The sequence below is a fragment of the Hemitrygon akajei genome, unplaced genomic scaffold (genome assembly GCF_048418815.1).
Source record: "Hemitrygon akajei unplaced genomic scaffold, sHemAka1.3 Scf000129, whole genome shotgun sequence".
Classification (NCBI taxonomy): Eukaryota; Metazoa; Chordata; class Chondrichthyes; order Myliobatiformes; family Dasyatidae; genus Hemitrygon; species Hemitrygon akajei.
Genome location: NW_027332015.1, coordinates 1,546,813 through 1,564,167, shown reverse-complemented (window position 1 = coordinate 1,564,167; position 17,355 = coordinate 1,546,813). Strand labels below are relative to the sequence as shown.

At 44.1% G+C, this 17,355-nt stretch overlaps 1 pseudogene; it reads right to left on the bottom strand.

The window, feature by feature from the left end:
• Positions 1–14,921: 14,921 nt before the first annotated feature.
• On the bottom strand, positions 14,922–16,079 carry LOC140723716 (N-acetyllactosaminide beta-1,3-N-acetylglucosaminyltransferase 3 pseudogene; annotated as a pseudogene).
• Between the last annotated feature and the right edge of the window lie 1,276 nt (positions 16,080–17,355).

Sequence of the window (17,355 nt, the reverse complement as noted above, 5' to 3'; positions counted from 1 at the left end):
GGCCTCCACTGCCTCCTGGGGCAGAGCATTCCACATATCCACCACTCTCTGGGTGAAAAAGTTTTTCCGCATCTCAGTTCAAAATGGCATACCCCTTATTCTTAAACTGTGGCCTCTAGTTCTGGACTCACCCATCAGCGGGCACATGCTTCCTGCCTCCAGCGTGTCCAATGCCTTAATAATCTTATTATTAACGCAAGACAAGGAGAGGCGAAGCAAGGCTCCAGGCACAGTTTGCAGGGCAGGGCTTCAAGCTTAGGGAAGGAAGGGAACAGTCCAACCTCAGGGTAACGGCAATGATGGCCTGACTTACCCAACGGAGGCAAGGACCGGGAGGGACAGATCCCACCGTAGGGTAAAGGCAAGGACGGCCTGACTTACCCCACGAAACCCTCACAGAGGCAAGGACAGGATACCGACGGCACGAAACCCACACAGAGGCAAGGACAGGATACTGACGACAGAAACCCCACAGAGAAAAGGACAGGATACTGACGACAGAAACCCCACAGAGAAAAGGACAGGATACCGACGGAACGAAACCCACACAGAGGCAAGGACAGGATACTGACGACAGAAACCGCACAGAGAAAAGGACAGGATACTGACGACAGAAACCCCACAGAGAAAAGGACAGGATACTGACGACAGAAACCCCACAGAGAAAAGGACAGGATACTGACAAGACGAACCAGCCACCAGACTCGAACCCAGGGCCACTTAAATTACCAGCTCAAAGACGAGAATCAGGTGCCTACGATTAAGCCCAAATGAGACAAGGGACAGCCTGGAGATGCGGAGTCCGGAGTCCACGGACCGTGCTGTGAGCCGGAACGCGAATTTCACGGACCGGACCATGACAGTTACAAAGTAGCGGGGCAGCTTTTTTTCAGGTAATCTGAATTCGTTTACCAGAATTTGATCAGGATTGGTCGTTGTCTCCCTATCCAGATACTTCTGACATACTGTGAGGCTGCTTAGCTTCGCTAGGTGCTCAAAGGCTTATAGGTTGAAAGGTCCAATTCAATTCAAAGAATTGTATGCAATATACATCCTGAAACGTATTTCCTTCTCAAACATCCACGAAAACAGAGAAGTGCCCCAAAGAGTGAAAGATGGTTAAACGTGAGAACTCCAAATCCCCCCTCCTCAGCTCCCCTCTCCCCGAGTGCGGCAGCGAGCAACAATCCCGGCAAAATGCATCAACACCACCACCGAGCACAAACGTGAGGTAGGCAACAGCAAAGACACAGACTTGCAGTTACCCCAAAGACTTCTCGTTACATCCGGCATTCGACAAACCACAGGTTCTCTCTACCCCTAATAAGGGAGAGGGTGGTGTCCCCCATTTTCACGGCGAGTGGGAGACATAACAGCAACCGAGATCCGTGCCCGAAGACAGTAAAGCTCTCGGGTCTTCTGGCCCACAGCAAAAGTGTTTCCGGCCTCACCTGTGACACACGGGTCTCCTGCCGTGACACCGACCCTCGATCCGGCCATCTCCAGAGCCCCGAGATCTCAGGCTTCCAAGTGCGGCCGAGACTCTCAGGCCGAACCCTGGGCATATCGGATACCGGACAGTTCTGATACTCCAGTCCCATTCCCGCAAAGAACCGAAGTCAGCGTGTTACTCCAGGTCAAGGTCTTCGAAAGAACCCTGAAAAGGAAAAATGAAAACATGACAGATGGTAATAGAGCTGTTTCCGAAGATGCGTGCGAAGGAGTCGTTTAGTGGCATCTTAACTCTGCCTCCACATCCGTGCTTCTTGTTTCCGATCTGTGACCCCTCTCCCTCTGAGGGGTAAATACACATTTCCCACCCGATCACGGTGCTCTTCATAATAACACATGTCGGGCAAACGAATTTAGACCACAGCCTTTCCAGCAAACAATTGGCTGCCTATCATTGGCTGATATTCGTGTCTCTCTGAGCCACAGTGTTCTGTTCTTGTTCAGTGCTGGGGCCTCTTCTGCAACCCTGTTATCATTTGGCATCTCAGAATTGTTCCCCAAAATGTCCTAACCTTGGACCATGTATTCCCTCCTCTTTCAGTCCACAAGCCTCACTCAGCCCCGCAGTTATTCTCATTTCAGTCCATTACGATATCGGCTACATTTTTGGTGAGTCGCAGCAAAATTTTCCCTTGCCTTTTTGAATCCGCCACTGCAAACCCCTTTTCGAATATGAATACCGGCGAAAATTATTAGTTTGTGTCTCTACTATGCATTCTTTCTCGCCGTCTACTTTGCCTCTATTGTTTCTCTTAGTCCAAGCACTTTCTCCGACAGGTCGATTGACCTCAGTATGTTCAGTGACTGATTGTCGCTTGAACCAGCGTTAACCAAGTTGACCAGTGAACTGTCTTGATCACCTCTCTCCATTCTAATTCAATATTGAACATTCCTCTAAAAATTTAAACACACTTGACAGACCCCTATGACATATAACCCAGGAATTCTCTACTGAGGCGAAAGTTTCGAGAGATTGGAAAGTTTTATGAACTTCTGGACTCAAAATTCTATCCTGAATTGTTACAGAATTTCAAATCCAGACAGACCTCTCCTCTTATCAGTGCATTAACATACCGCGTCAAAAAAACAGCAATTCAATAACACAGTGAACTCACTTCCCTGTAATCCATTAGCCACTTGGTTCTCTCACTCAATACTTGGGAAATAAAATTCCCCTGTACCTATAACATCAATCTCAGAACTTGCCTGTTTTGTAATTGAGAAGAAGGTAACGCAAAGTCTCAGAGTGGAGACTCCACTGGTCATGGTGAATGCAGGAAAATAAAGAAGATGTGATAAAGATTTGGATGATTACCTATGGGACAATGTGAGGCAAGGAGGGTAAACGAAACCAGAGAGAAAGGATGCTTAATTGAGAATTGGGTAGAATGGCGGCAGCAAACTGAAGTGCAGCGGGACCGATTATAAGAAGCAATAATGTTTTCCATGATGTGGAGACTCTTCTTGAAGAGAAGCTGTCCACACTAAGGAGAGGGCAACATATTTACGAGGAGGACGGGTGCGAGGAGCGAGAACATAATGCATTTGAGTCAGTCTTTGATGGTTTGTGAAAGAACAGTGAGTGATAAGAGGCAGATCAGCTTGTAGCGATGTGGAGGATTGAGTGCAATGTATACTGATTTAAATCAGGAGTGGTGCAATTCCTCATGGTTATGACTATGATAGGCAGCCCACTTCCAAACATCTCCTGCCAGTACTCAAACAGGACTATGCTACCTTCTTCCATCCCCTTCCCCACATGCGACCAGTGAGAAAGTCGCAATGGAAGGAGACAGAGGCAGGAATCTGAAAGCAGAATATACCATGCACTGCATCCTTTCTGCCTCACCCAGAAGCTTTTGTGCCAGAACACTTAGCTGCCTTGTAAAGTCTCAGAATTACATTCTCCACACTGGACTGTGCGAAAATACATGGATAGGTGAGCAAGTGAAGAATTAAATAATCCGTTAAGTCACTTCTAGGTATTAACAGAGGATACCGCTAGACGTGCTAACCAGACAAACGCCAAGCACCTGACCACATTTACGTCAGATCCATGAATGGTGGTCCAAGCGCTTAATTATTCAACATTACATCGAGACATTTTAGAGCCAGAAGTCACATAGATTTCGTTCGGAACTTTAGTGTGTCGCAGCACTGACAACATAGAAAATCTATGGTAATGTTTCAACGGTCTGTCATTACACCTACGGAGTGGAGACTCAGTATGGAGTATGGAGTACTCAGCATGGGGACTCAGTACAAAGTTATCGCGTGTGAATAAGTAAGTGCAGGCGTGAGTATATGAGGGAGGACACACACTAAAGTAATATACCTTTAATTAGGTGATAAAGGCGATAGATCCGGACCGGATTTGGTAGGCAAATGTTCCCAGTAACACACACAAAATGCTGGTGGAACGCGGCAGGCCATGCAGCATCTATAGGGAGAAGCGCTGTCGACGTTTCGGGCCGAGGCCAGTACCCTGTTAAATATATATTCATTCAGCGGTGGTTATGGGGATTACTAAACATGATTCTATACAACAGCACTTTCATTTAAATTACATCCTATGTTTGAGTGGAATTTAGAGGCCAGAAAACGTGGAAGCCGCTGGGGATTCGGTGACGCGATGACTGCATGTTTTAAATTGTTGAATATCAACTTGAGACGATACATAGCCTCCAGCGTCCATATGCTTGAAACTCGAAAGGATTTCTTAAATGTTTGAACGATTCTAATTATTGCTTAGTTGTTCACCTTTTCAACACTTAATATTACGACGTGTTCTGCAAAAGTTTATAATGTGAATACATTGAGATTGTAAAATATTTCACGAGGACAGGACGTTGGCGTGTTCCCTTGAAAAACAAGGAGAGGTAATTCGGTCGTAAATGAACGGAAAGCAGTCGTGTCTTTGTTAGGTTTGTATTGACAGGATGTTTGAATTAATCCTCTGTTTCATCACAGGATATGACTGTCTGGAAAAGTCTGGTTCGTTGAGTGAAATGCATTTCCAGGTACTGAGCTGAATTTCAGAGAGTGGGTCTTTCCGAAATTACATGAAGTGTTAGTGTATGTGGGCCGCAACCACCCCGATCTTTCTTTCCTCTGGTCCTTGGAATATCTGATAAGGGATTACACTCTGGCATTTAACTGTTTATTCTGTATGCGCCAGTTATCTACAACGGTTTTGAACGTAGAAAACTGCATCCTTGCACTTTGTTTTACATGTACCTGTGTATTTATATTGTGTTCATTTACTTGTCTACCTTGTTATTGATTTCAGAGGGAGTCGCCGATTTCACACCGGCCAGGTAGAATCGTGGTAAAAAGGTATCCATGTATGATAAACCCACTACTCAAAGGGAAATTGGTATTAGGATAAATGCATTTGTACTCGAATTAGGAATTTGGTTTTCGCGTTTTGGAAGGCTGGTTCACTTACCTGGTTAGACTTTAATTTGATCATCCTGCAGCACTTAGATAAACGCTGAATCTCAGAATGCAACTGCACGTTATACTGCATCAACCGATATATTTGGATAGCACCACAAGATGCTGCTAAATGTCGACTTTGATGCCTCCATTGGAAAAGGTTGTTCCGATGTTAATGTAACATCCGCCCTGTTGTATGTAACGGGTGTTCAGATTATACAGTATAACGTGCGGTTCCATCCTGAAATTCACCATTTTGCTGACATCAGTAAATTATCCAAGTGCTGCAGGATGGTCAGATTACAGTCTGCCTCTCAGAGCACTGTAACAGCAGAGTCGAGACAAACTAAACTTTATACCCTCTTGCGGAACATCACTGGTCCCTGTCCTCCAGGCAGAATTCCCTCCAATTACTATCTAATCTGCCAATTTGCTAATTCTGAGTCCACGAAACCAGGTTTCCCGAGATGGAATGCCGTCTAGCTTTCTGAACGTGCCTACCATGCCTAGCCCGGTCAAACACATTACAGAGTTAATACATCCCACATCGACTTCGGACTTAAGCGGTATTTTTTTTTACAATTTCAAAGAAATCAGTCATGGGCATAAATGATGACCATCCATTACAAAACCACGCTGCCTATCCCCAACCAGAATACGTTTCTCGAGATACTCAAACATTTCCACCTTAAAAATCCCCTCCAATAGTTTGCCAACAACTCACGGAAGACTCATTGGCCTGTAACACTCAGGACAATCCTCACGGAATTCTTAGAACAAAGAAAAAAACATTTGCCACCCTCCAATCCTCCGGTACTACTTCTGTGGATAGTGAGACCACAAGTATCATGCCCAAATTCGCAGCAATATCTTCGCCCGCTTTCAACAACGTATCTCCCTTCTAGAAAAGGCGAATGATTATTTTAATATTTTATAAGTTTCCAGCGCGTAATTGTTACCGTCAGTATATCTGTGTTTTGTTACGCTTAATCCGCATTAATCAAGGTCCCGCTCACTGTTGAATATATAAGCAAAGTATCATTAAGACCTTCACTGCTTCCTTGCACTTCAGACGAATGCTTACCATTTTATCTCTCAGCTCTCCAACCCTCTGTCTCGTCACCCTCCTGTTCTTCTCGTACCTTAATGCGATTTTCCAAAGTCGCCTCATGTCCCTTTCTAAGTTCATTGTTCGTTTCCGTCCAGGCTACATTGTGACATTCCACAGCCCTGCCTGATCGTTTCTTCCTGACCCTCAAATATCTTTCTTTCTTCTTCTTGACGAGGTGTTCAATATCGTTGTCAATCAGGTTTACTTTACACTACCGTCCTTACCTCGCCTCAATGAGACAAGTCTATACTGAACCCCAATGCAAGTCGATAAAGAATCACCTGTTGTGCAGATCAAGGAGCAAACCCTCTCCCGAATTCGGCTCCCAAGCTGTTACCCATTAGCACCAATTAAATACAGTCTGCATCTATCCCGGTGTAGTTATCGGACATTTCGAATAGTTGACCCGCGAAGAGATCTATTACCTGATCCTTCTCCTTTTCTGGTGCAGGATCCAGGAGGGCCTGTTCTCCATTCCACCTGTCCGATAATTGTGCCAGGACTCATTTCTGGACGCAAATGCGAAATTCAGTCATATCTATACCCGTTAACGCGAGGAAGTGCCGAAGAATTGTATTGAAATTTATCTGCCTGTGACAACAGCTTGTTAATATGGCACCTGTCCAAAATATATCTCCGCATCTCCGCGCTGTTTCTGTATCTGTGTGTGTGTACATACACCACACACACACACACACACACACACACGCACACATCACACTCAACACCCACACACACACACACACACCACCCACACACACACACCCACACACACACCACCCCCCACACACGCACACACCACCCACACACACTGACACACACACAGCACACACACACACACACACACACACACACACACACACACACACACACACACATATATTTTATTTTATTTTATTTATTTATTTATTTATTTATTTATATATAATTTTTGGTGATTGGGTGCGGGGTCTGCGGTCTGTACAGAATGCTCACAAACTAGTGATTGCTCCCTTTCTGCTCTGAGATCTACTCCCAGTCTATCAATAGACAGTCACTCCACGGTTCCTTCCCTTTCGGACTCTGCATGCTATCATACTCTCCCCGTGTTTCAATGGGACTCCCTTTACTTTCTTTTACCTGATTCCATCTTGAAATATATGAACCCGGGAAAGTCCAGCAGCCATTCCTGCCCTTGCGGTCTGGCATAATCTCTCAGTTGTGTGCTGGAAGGATTCATGTCAATATAAAAAAGAAAGACAATCTAGCGAACAGTCCATACCGTATCTAAAATTAGAATAGGGAACGGATGAGGTGACAGATCTCTCCGCAGGTCACATTTTTAGAACGACAGGGCAGAACTCTCCTTCATTTACCGTACACGGGGTTATGACCAGGGAGCATGAGATGTATTGAACTGGAGATCTGCGATGTGTGGTGCTAACTGGCCAGAACATGGAATGGTAAATAAGGAAATAATGTACTGAAGGAAATGCACAACAGATATGTGGAGATTATTCACTAAACACTTATATAGGTTCAGTATAGGCTTGTCTCATTGAGGCAAAGGATGATAGCGTAAAATAACCCTTGCTGACAAGAAATATGGAACAGCTCGTCAAGAAGAAGAAAGGAAGATACTTAAGGTTTAGGATCAGATAGGGTTATGGCGAGTCACAATGTAGACAGAAAAGAATTTAACAATGGACTTCAAAGTTAGAAGCGGAGTAAAGATGCACTAAGATAAGTAAAGAACAGGAGGAATCCTGATAGAGTGTAGGCAGATCAGAGGTAAAAGAGGAAAACTTGTGTCTGGAGTCCAAGGAGGCAGTGAAGCTCCTCACTGAATACATTGATCAATGTGAACACAGCTTAAAAAGACAGATATGCTCGAACATGCCGACGCTGAAAAGAGGATGCGATAGAAACTTGGAAAACATGATAGATGATTCCCCGATACCGGAAGGGATATACTCCAGGTAATAGATGATTCCCCGATACCGGAAGGGATATACCCCAGGTGATAGATGATTCCCCGATAGCGGAAGGGATATACTCCAGGCAATAGATGATTGCCCGATACCGGAAGGGATATATTCCAGGTGATAGATGATTCCCAGATACCGGAAGGGATATACTCCAGGTAATTTTGGAAGGCGAGCTCAGATATTGTTGTGCTTTTGGGCAGGATATTTGTGTCTTCGCAGGCCATGGAAGTAGAACTAGAAAATTGGAGGGTGGAAAATGTTATTCATTTGTTGACGAAAAATAATAGGGAAACTTCTTGGAATTATTGACCAGTGAGTCTTACATCAGTAGTGGGTAAACTACTGGAGGGTATTATTGAAGAAGGAATTTATGAGTATTTAGAGAAACGTAGTCTGGTTAAGGACAGACAACATGACATGTTGTCCTTTATGAGTCAGATTGAATTATTTGAAAAAGTGAAAATAAAACAAACAGAAGAATCAGAACAGTCGATGTGGGTGCATTAATTACGGTCAAGTATTTGATCAGCTCCCCAAAGTGGACGCATTCAGAAAGTCAGAGGCATGGAATCGAGGGAAACCTGGTTGTGTTGATTCAGGATTGGCTTCCTAACAGAAGGCAGATGATGTCGTAGACAGAATGAATTCTGGATGGAAGACAGCGAGCAGCCGTGTTCCGCATGCAGAGTCGAAATTTCGGTACACTTCATAACTTTCTTTCGAGTTTGCAGTTAAACTGCTGAAATAGGGCTGAGGGAAATAGTCGATTTAATCTGAACACAGAGCAGCAGCTGGATAATTTATGGAATTAAGACTGACGACGTAAGCAAATCGCTGAACGATTGACTGGACCGGCACGTTGTCTAAACTGACCTGTCATTTACGTATTACAGGGCAAATGCAACATTGACTTCAAAGCACTACAACTCAAAACCAGCATTTCGATGTGTTCAGCAGCAGCTTTTGCTGCTCATTAAAATAACCAGCCTTTGCAAAATGCCAATTTCAAATTCCCAATTGAAGTACACACCATTTTATCATAATGCCAATTTACCTCTGAATCGTGGTTTTATCGCATCCAGTGCAGATACGCTCATATTTCGATCTATTTAACCCTGAATCCACATGGCCGGTGTGGAATCCGTGTCTCCATCTAAAATCATTAATAAGTGAAACACACAAATCTACACAAACTAAAATCGCAGCGAAAGCAAAGCAAATATCCAGGCTTACACTTGTCTTCCTTCAAAACCATCACAGGCAATTGGGGAATGCAGAATAAACAACTTCAAAAGTTTCCATCTTCTCATGCAATAACCATCCATTAACTCAGTCTCCATGCTTCAGTGTGTGCGAGGCCAGAGGGATCGAACAGTATCAAAGACTGTCTAGATGGTTCGGTGCTGTGAGACACTGAAGTTCTAACCTAGACATACAGTCAGTCAGCCATAGGAAACCACTGCACAGAAACAGGGTCTCCAGCCCGTCAGATCCGGGAGGAATTGTTTAAACTGCCTACTGCCATCGACCTCACCCGGACCGTGGCCATCCATATCCCTCTCATCCGTGTACTTCTCCAATCATCTCCTAAACGTTGACATCGGAATCTCAATTATCATTTGTGTTGGCAACACTCTGACCACCCTCTGAGTGAAGAGGTTTTCACTCATGTTTCCCTTAAACATTTCACATTTCACCCTTCACCTATGATTTCCAGTTGTATTCTCGCCCAACATCAGTGGATAAACCCCTCTTGCATTTACACTCTCTATACGCCTCATAATGTTGTATACCTCTATCAAATCTCCCCTCTGTCTTCTACCCGCTCGGGAATAAAATGCTGACATATGTAATCTTTCCTTTTAATTAAAAAACATTCAGTCCGTCACGGCACTAGCCGTGTATTTTTTTTCTGCATTATTTTAACTTTATTTTCATTTTTCGCGCACACAGTATTCCAAATTAGGCCCCGATAAAGCCTTAAACAACACCAAGGTAACGTCACAACTCCTACACTCAGTACTTTGGTCTTTGAAGGCCAATGTGCGAAAATCTTTTTTTTTATGACCCTGTCTTACTCTGGTGTAACTTTCATTGAATTATGGATCTGCATTCCCAGATTCGTTTGTTCTATCGTACTCCTCAGTGCCCTATTTCTCATTGTGTCAGACCAACCCTGTCTGGTCCACCAAAGTGCAAGATCTAACTCTTGTCTGTGTTAAATGCGATCTGACATTTTTCAACCCATTTTTCCAGCTGGTCCAGATTCCGTTTCATGCTCCGGTACTCTTCCTCGCTGTCGACTACACCCGCAATGTTGCTGTCATCGGCAAATTTGCTGATCTTGTTAACGACAGTATCATCCAGATAGTTGATATAGATTACAAATAACAACGGGCACAAGAACGATCCCTGGGGCACTCCACTCATCACAGGTCCGCAGTCAGAGAGACAACCATCCATTACCACACTCTAGCTTCCCCAACGTATCCAATGGCGAATCCAATTTGCTACCTCATCGTAAAAGCCAAAGGACTGAACCTTCTCGAACATCCTCCCATACGGAACCTTGAGAAATTCCTTGCTGAAGTCCCTGTTAGACGGCATCCACTGCCTTGCCTTCCACACCATTCCTGGTAACTACCTCTTAAAGCTCTGTGAGATTGGTTAGACATGACCTACTACGCACGGGTCCATTCTGACTATCGCTAATGTTCTTGTTTGTCCAGTTACTTCCCTTCATACTCCATGACCAGCGTAGTCTGAACAACAAGGACAATTCATCATTACATAATACTGGGCGAGTCCCTTCCAAGCAAAGCTATCGAGATCATCCAGCGGTCGGGACTGATATTTATGGCCTAATATTTTTTTAATTCTCCTGCACTTTATTATCCGACGCATTGAGAGTAGTCTGGAAGAGCTAGGCGTTGTAGCTTTAAATAATTAATCGATTTACTTAACTATAGCAAGATACGGTACGCTCGGTCGAACACAGAACATAGAATATTACAGCACAATACACGAGGTTCTGATAGGCTTTCAACTAATGTAAGTTCGATCTAACACATCCCCCCTGCATCTCCATCAGAATCAAAGGTTTCAAAGGTACATTTAAAGAATCAGAACAGATTTAATATCACAGACATACGTCGCGGAATTGTTAACTTTACAGTAGCAGTACAATGAAATACAGGATAAATAAATATAGAGAAAACAAAACTGAGATACAGGTGGCAGCGGGGAAACACTGATCCTGAATCGCTGAGCCTGAGCTTTCAGGCTTCTGTATCTCCTTCCCGATGGTAACACTGTGCAGAGGGCACGTCCTGTTAGTGGGCAATGTTAATGATGGGCGCCACTGCGACAAGATTCATCCCTTGTAACAACGATCAATGAGATACAGAGAATCTGTATTTACCAACAAGTATCTTTTATTATTTCTACTAAAAGCACGTCGATTTACACACTGTCGCTGACAGCAACATTGCGGGTGTGGTCGACAGTGATGAAGAGTACAGAAGCATGAAGCGGAATCTGGACCAGCTGGAAAAATGGGTTGGAAACACTTGTCTTAACAAGTAGCTACTCTTCTGAGCATGGTCTCGGGTTTATTGCTCTGATTAGATTGTCCCAGAGTCAGGAATCAGTTCAGAGTCCACGCCCTTCACATAACAAGTAGCTGCTCCTCTGAGCATGGTCTCAGGTTTATTGCTCTGATTAGATTGTCCCAGAGTCAAGAATCAGTTCAGAGTCCACGCCCTTCACATAACAAATGGCGACTTGTTTGAGAATGGTCTCAGGTTTAGCAGATCATTACCTGAAGCTTCCTGTGTCCACATTCAGTTCCTCTGATTAAATTATTCCAGTGCAAGAATCAGTTCATAGCCAACAAAATGGGGGAAAACAGAGAGAACTGGTTTGTATGCTTCCCTGTCCTTGATCAGTCTGTAGTTTCTTCTGGCCAACAGTGATTTATGAGCCATTCAATCTGACACGACGGTATCTTTCTCGGGTCTGCTATCGTCTGAATGCACAGGGGTGGATGATGGAGGTTTTGCAGAGATGCCGAGTGCTGTAGGGGTCGAAGGGGTTTACAGAAATGCGGTGTGATGTAGGGGTTGGAACGGTTTTGTTACGTGCCCCGTAACGGGTTAAAATAATCAGCATAAATGGAACACACCTGGAGCCTGGTATTGTTGCAAATAAAACACTGTTCAATAGTATCTACGTAATCTCGTAATATAAAACCAGATAAATCAAACAGGTTAGCAGAGTTTATGCAAATGTAAGTGTGTAAATATAAAACCCCAAACTTCTTCAGCTTAGGTGGTCAATGATACAGTCTTACGATGGTATAGTAATGACGCCAGTTCAGTTCGTGATATTAAGTTGAGTAGAATTGAGGAGAGAGAGAGCGGTGATTTGTTTTCCAAGTAAGCTGATGTCGATCTCTCCGTTGCCTTCCGAAGTCCTGTAAAAGTTTTGTGATCACACAAAAGAGTACCGCCTTCACGCAGTAAAGCTATCAAAGGTTAAACACACCGATAACATTCCACCGGTCACCCCTTTCCCACACTGCGATCAAAACCCACCCTTTCGTGGGCACTGAAAGTTCATCCAGTGTCTATTTCTTCTGCATTTCTGTCCGTGTCTTCCGTGTGTCTGTGTGTCTGTCTGAAAAGCCAGCTGACCTTGAATATATCCCAAACATGCTGAACACCAGCTGCCCATTTATAGCTCCGCCCTTCCGTAACCATGGCGACTCACGAGCTGCTCTCTCTTTCTCTCTCTCTCTCTCTCTCTCTCTCTCTCTCTCTCTCTCTCTCTCTCTCTCTCTCTCTCTCTCTCTCTCTCTCTCTCTCTCTCTGAATCGGTGTACACCAACTCTCTCTCTTTTTAAAGGCACAGTCCATATTGCATACACCTTAGCATCTCGACACAGTTTTTACAGATAGCGAGGGCTGTCAGCACACTTCTCCACCAATGTGGAAATGCAGTTTACTTGTAGTACCAAACTGGCATTTCTGTCTGTAACAAAATGAAACCCGTCTTGTGTCGGAGTGTTTTGCTAATAATGTTCGTGCAACATTATGCTGAGTGATCCTGAGTACCTGACTGCAGACCGCAGTCCCTACACTATAATGGCAGAATATGGCATTAAAGGCAAAACTTTTGACAGTGCGGAGGATCAGAGGGATCTTGGGGTCCGAGTCCCCAGAACACACAAAGCTGCTACACAGGTTGACTCTGTGGTTAAGATGGCATATAGTGCATTGGCCTTCACCAATTGTGGGATTGAGTTTTAGAGCTGAGAGGCAATGTTGCAGCTATATAGGACCCTGGTCGGATCCCACTTGGAGTACTGTGCTCAGTTATAGTTGCCTCACTACAGGAAGGACATGGAAACCATAGAAAGTGTGCAGAGGAGATTTACAAGGATGTTGTCTGAATTGGGGAGCATGCCTTATGAGAATAGGTTAAGTGACCTCGCCCTATTCTCCTTGGAGCGATGGAGGATGAGAGGTCGCCTGATAGAGGTGTACAAGATAATGAGAGGCATTGATCGTGTGGACAGTCAGAGGCTTTCCCCAGGGCTGAAATGTCTAGCATGAGAGGGCATAGTTTAAGGTGCTTGGAAGTAAGTACAGAGGAGATGTCAGGGGTAAGTTTTTTTTTACACAGAGAGAGGTGGGTGCGTGGAATGGGCTGCCGGCGGCGGTGGTGGAGGCGGACACGATATGGTCTGTTAAGAGACTCCTGGATGGTTACATGGAGCTTAGAAAAAGAGGGCTATGGGTAAAGCCTAGGTAGGTCTAAGGTAGGGACATGTTCGGCACAGCTCTGTGGGCCGAGGGCCCCATATTGTGCTGTAGGTTTTCTATGTTTCTACTCAGACGACGGCCACTGGGTTTGCCCCACCTTCCTTTAATTTGCTCTTACTAATCAATCCCAAATGCCGATTGGCCAATAGTTGAATTGTCACCGATTGCTCTATTGCACTGCCGTGAGCTGCCCCTCGGACAATGAGCCTTATTGAAGTTCCCTCCTCTCCAGATCTCCGATGTCCAGGTTGGCCACTAGTCAAAGCTACCGGACGTACCTCTCAGTGATGACGTGTCAATGACAGCAACATGACACTGGCAACCGAGTACATTGTCTTAGACAAGACACCTGCCAAATCTAATGCCACTCCCCTTCGCACTACATATGGACTGCTGAGACTGTATGCATATTGATCTGTTGTCCCCACATGTTCATTGATCTCTTTCCCTCTCTGCAATGTGAATACTCCAGTTAAAGCCATCTCCTGCGTGTGTGTTTCTATTTGATATGTAGTTACAGAGACACAACGCAAACTGACATTTGAGTACAGAAGTGATGACCATAAGTTTCTCTATTCCTCCAACGCTGAGACAATTTTAGATCTAGATTCTTTGTTGTTCTCACAGTTCCAGTCCAAGAAATGCATTTGTCTCTTTCACATTTTGCAAGGGACATGTAAGAAACGGCAAGAAAAAAATACACAGATATAACTGTAACTACAAATTTTATTGGTGGCTTATTATACAAATGCTCCAAGTGAAGATGCTGTACCTATCTGCACGCAATGCAACAAAGACTGCTCACTTGGAATAACTTTACAATTGACTTAAATTGTGGTGCTCCTGTCAATATTGTAATGTCATTATGGGTGCATTAAGAATTAGGCTGAGTGATGACACCTGACAGCTTTACAAACATTTGTAGAATGTAGAAAGGCACCAACTCTATGAATTAATGTATACTCCAATATAATTTCGGAATTAACCCTCTTACATTGCATAAACAACTGATTAACACATGTTTACAAACTGCATTACATTCCAACAGTTGTTACATTCTCTCATGACTCATGCCGTCCTTTTCGTGGATGCAGACTTCTGGGGAGCACGAGCACATTTCAGATTGGCTTCATGCACCGCAGACCACATCAATAGCATTTCGAAAGGCCGAAAACGGTGCACTAGCAGCAACTCACGGTAATAGCAAGGATTGAAAGAGTCATCTTGGGTTGAAGGAACCCTGACTCCAGCTGTCCTGAATCCACTATGGGAGCGTGGGGCTAGTCCAGTCTTGGCCAGACACATCCCCCAAAATACATCATCAATTGGGTATAGTTCAAGGTCTTGGGCTATGTGGTAAATGATGTGAGCTGTATACACAGACATAAGTATGCCCGCTCCACTAATGTATGGTGGGTACGACTTGATGGTGGTCACTATTTCTGGCACATAATACTTGCTCGACTTCTGGCGTTTGGGCCCAAACCCATAAACGAGATGGCCCACAAACAGGTGTTGGTGAACCTTCATGCCTAGCAAGTAATGAACCATGTTATCGGTGTTGGCAAAGACATCATCATCTCCATTGAAGATGAATTTAGCTCTGGGGCAAAATTCACTGACCCACTGCAGCAACTTGTATTGTTTGAGGGTGAGGTTGAAAAAGGTATCCAAGAAATCCCATTGTAGGACATCTCTGTGTTCTCTGTTTTCCATGGCTAAAAGCTGATTCAATTTCCTCCTTTCCTTTTGGTCAGGAGAGACACCAGAGATAAAGACTCTCTTAATTAGGACCCCATTGAATTCGCGTTCTTTGCCCCAGGTCTTCCTTACCATTTCCCGCCGATCCTGGTGGAAAGGGTGAGATTTGATCACCAGGAGCAGGAAGACATTCTGAGATCCTTCTCGACCACCACATTTGTCTGGGACATTTTGAATCATGTCAAATTCTCGACAGTGTTTATACATCAAGAAGTTTTTTATGTGCTCTCTCTCTTGATGAAATGAGGACAGGTGCAACAATGTCGTGTTCGCGTGGCACTTTGGCTTGAGCACTGATTCAGTTGCATCAGCAGTAACAACCTTGGGCAGGTCTTTGCGATGAACAGTTTCTGCAACATCATCAGTCTCTCGACGTGTGTCATTATCCCAGAACATGAAGAACAATCCCAGAGTAATCAAAACACCCAGCACTACTTTCTCATAGAATCGCCAGTGTCCTCTCATCTTTCACCTGAAATAGAGAAAACAATATGGATTAATTCAAAGAAAACTTTACATTTACATGATGCTTGAGAAGAATGGGAAGTTTAAACTGTAATGAGTTTCACTAATGCTTTGTAATATTGACCTCAAAATGGTGATAAGGTAAGGAATAGGGAAGGCCCTACACACTGTTGAAAGTTTAATTAACCTGAAGCATTCCATCCCAGCAGAAAAAGAAATCTACCTATAGGATACCATCTCTGTCATTAAACTGAAAATCGCATAGTTTTTTTCTGGGCCTTAAAGGTATATGATTCCAAAGGGTTTATTCCACCTCGCTTCACAGGTCTCATCACTCCTCCCGGGGCTTAAACTGAACTGAGACATAGAGCAATATAGCACAATGCAGACATTTTGGCCCATGATGTTGCACCGAACTTTTAATCTGCTCCAAGATCAATTGATCCCTACTCTCTCAAACAGCTGTCCATTTTTCTTTCATCCATGTGTCTATCTAAAAGCCTCTTAAATCTCACTGATGCATCTACCCTTATCACTACCCAGGCTGTGCATTCCATACAGCCACCATTTTCTTTTTTTTTTAAATACTACTTCTGAAAAACCCCTATACTTTTCTCTAATCACCATAACATTATGCCCCCTCATATTAGTCATTTCTACCCTGGGAAAATGTTGTTGGCTCTCCATTCTACCTATGCCTCTTACCAGCCTATACGCCTCTATCAAATCACCTCTCCCCACCTCCCACCCCCACCTTTGCTCTAAAGAGGAAGGTCCCAGCTCGCTCACCATTCAGGTTGAGTTCACAGGTTACTGATACTATGGAAGATGATGTATTATTGACAATTGATTAGTAACTGAATATATGGCAGTGCAGGGAAGGTAACGTGTTAGCATAGCTACTGAAAACATTTGATTTTCATGGCATTTCAACCAGGTCTATGTAAACCTACAATAGGAGAAACAAAGAGAAGTATACTCAAGGACCTTGGCTTTTTGCTTCTATTTTAACCAGAGAATTGTATTCAAAGTTAAATTAGCAGTGGCCCACCCACCCTGCCATCCATTGGTCAAGCCACTTTATGAAAGGCTACAACTAAGGCATAACTAGTCCCAATGGCAAGGTTGATTCCACCCAGTCATTCAGTAGTAAGCAATTGTGACAAGACAGCGAAGCCATCGCAGGCCCATATCTATTGAAGGAAAACGGCACCAGCATCACCTATGGCAGGAATTTACGCTTCATGAAGAGCAGTGAACCTTGGACTCCAGGAGC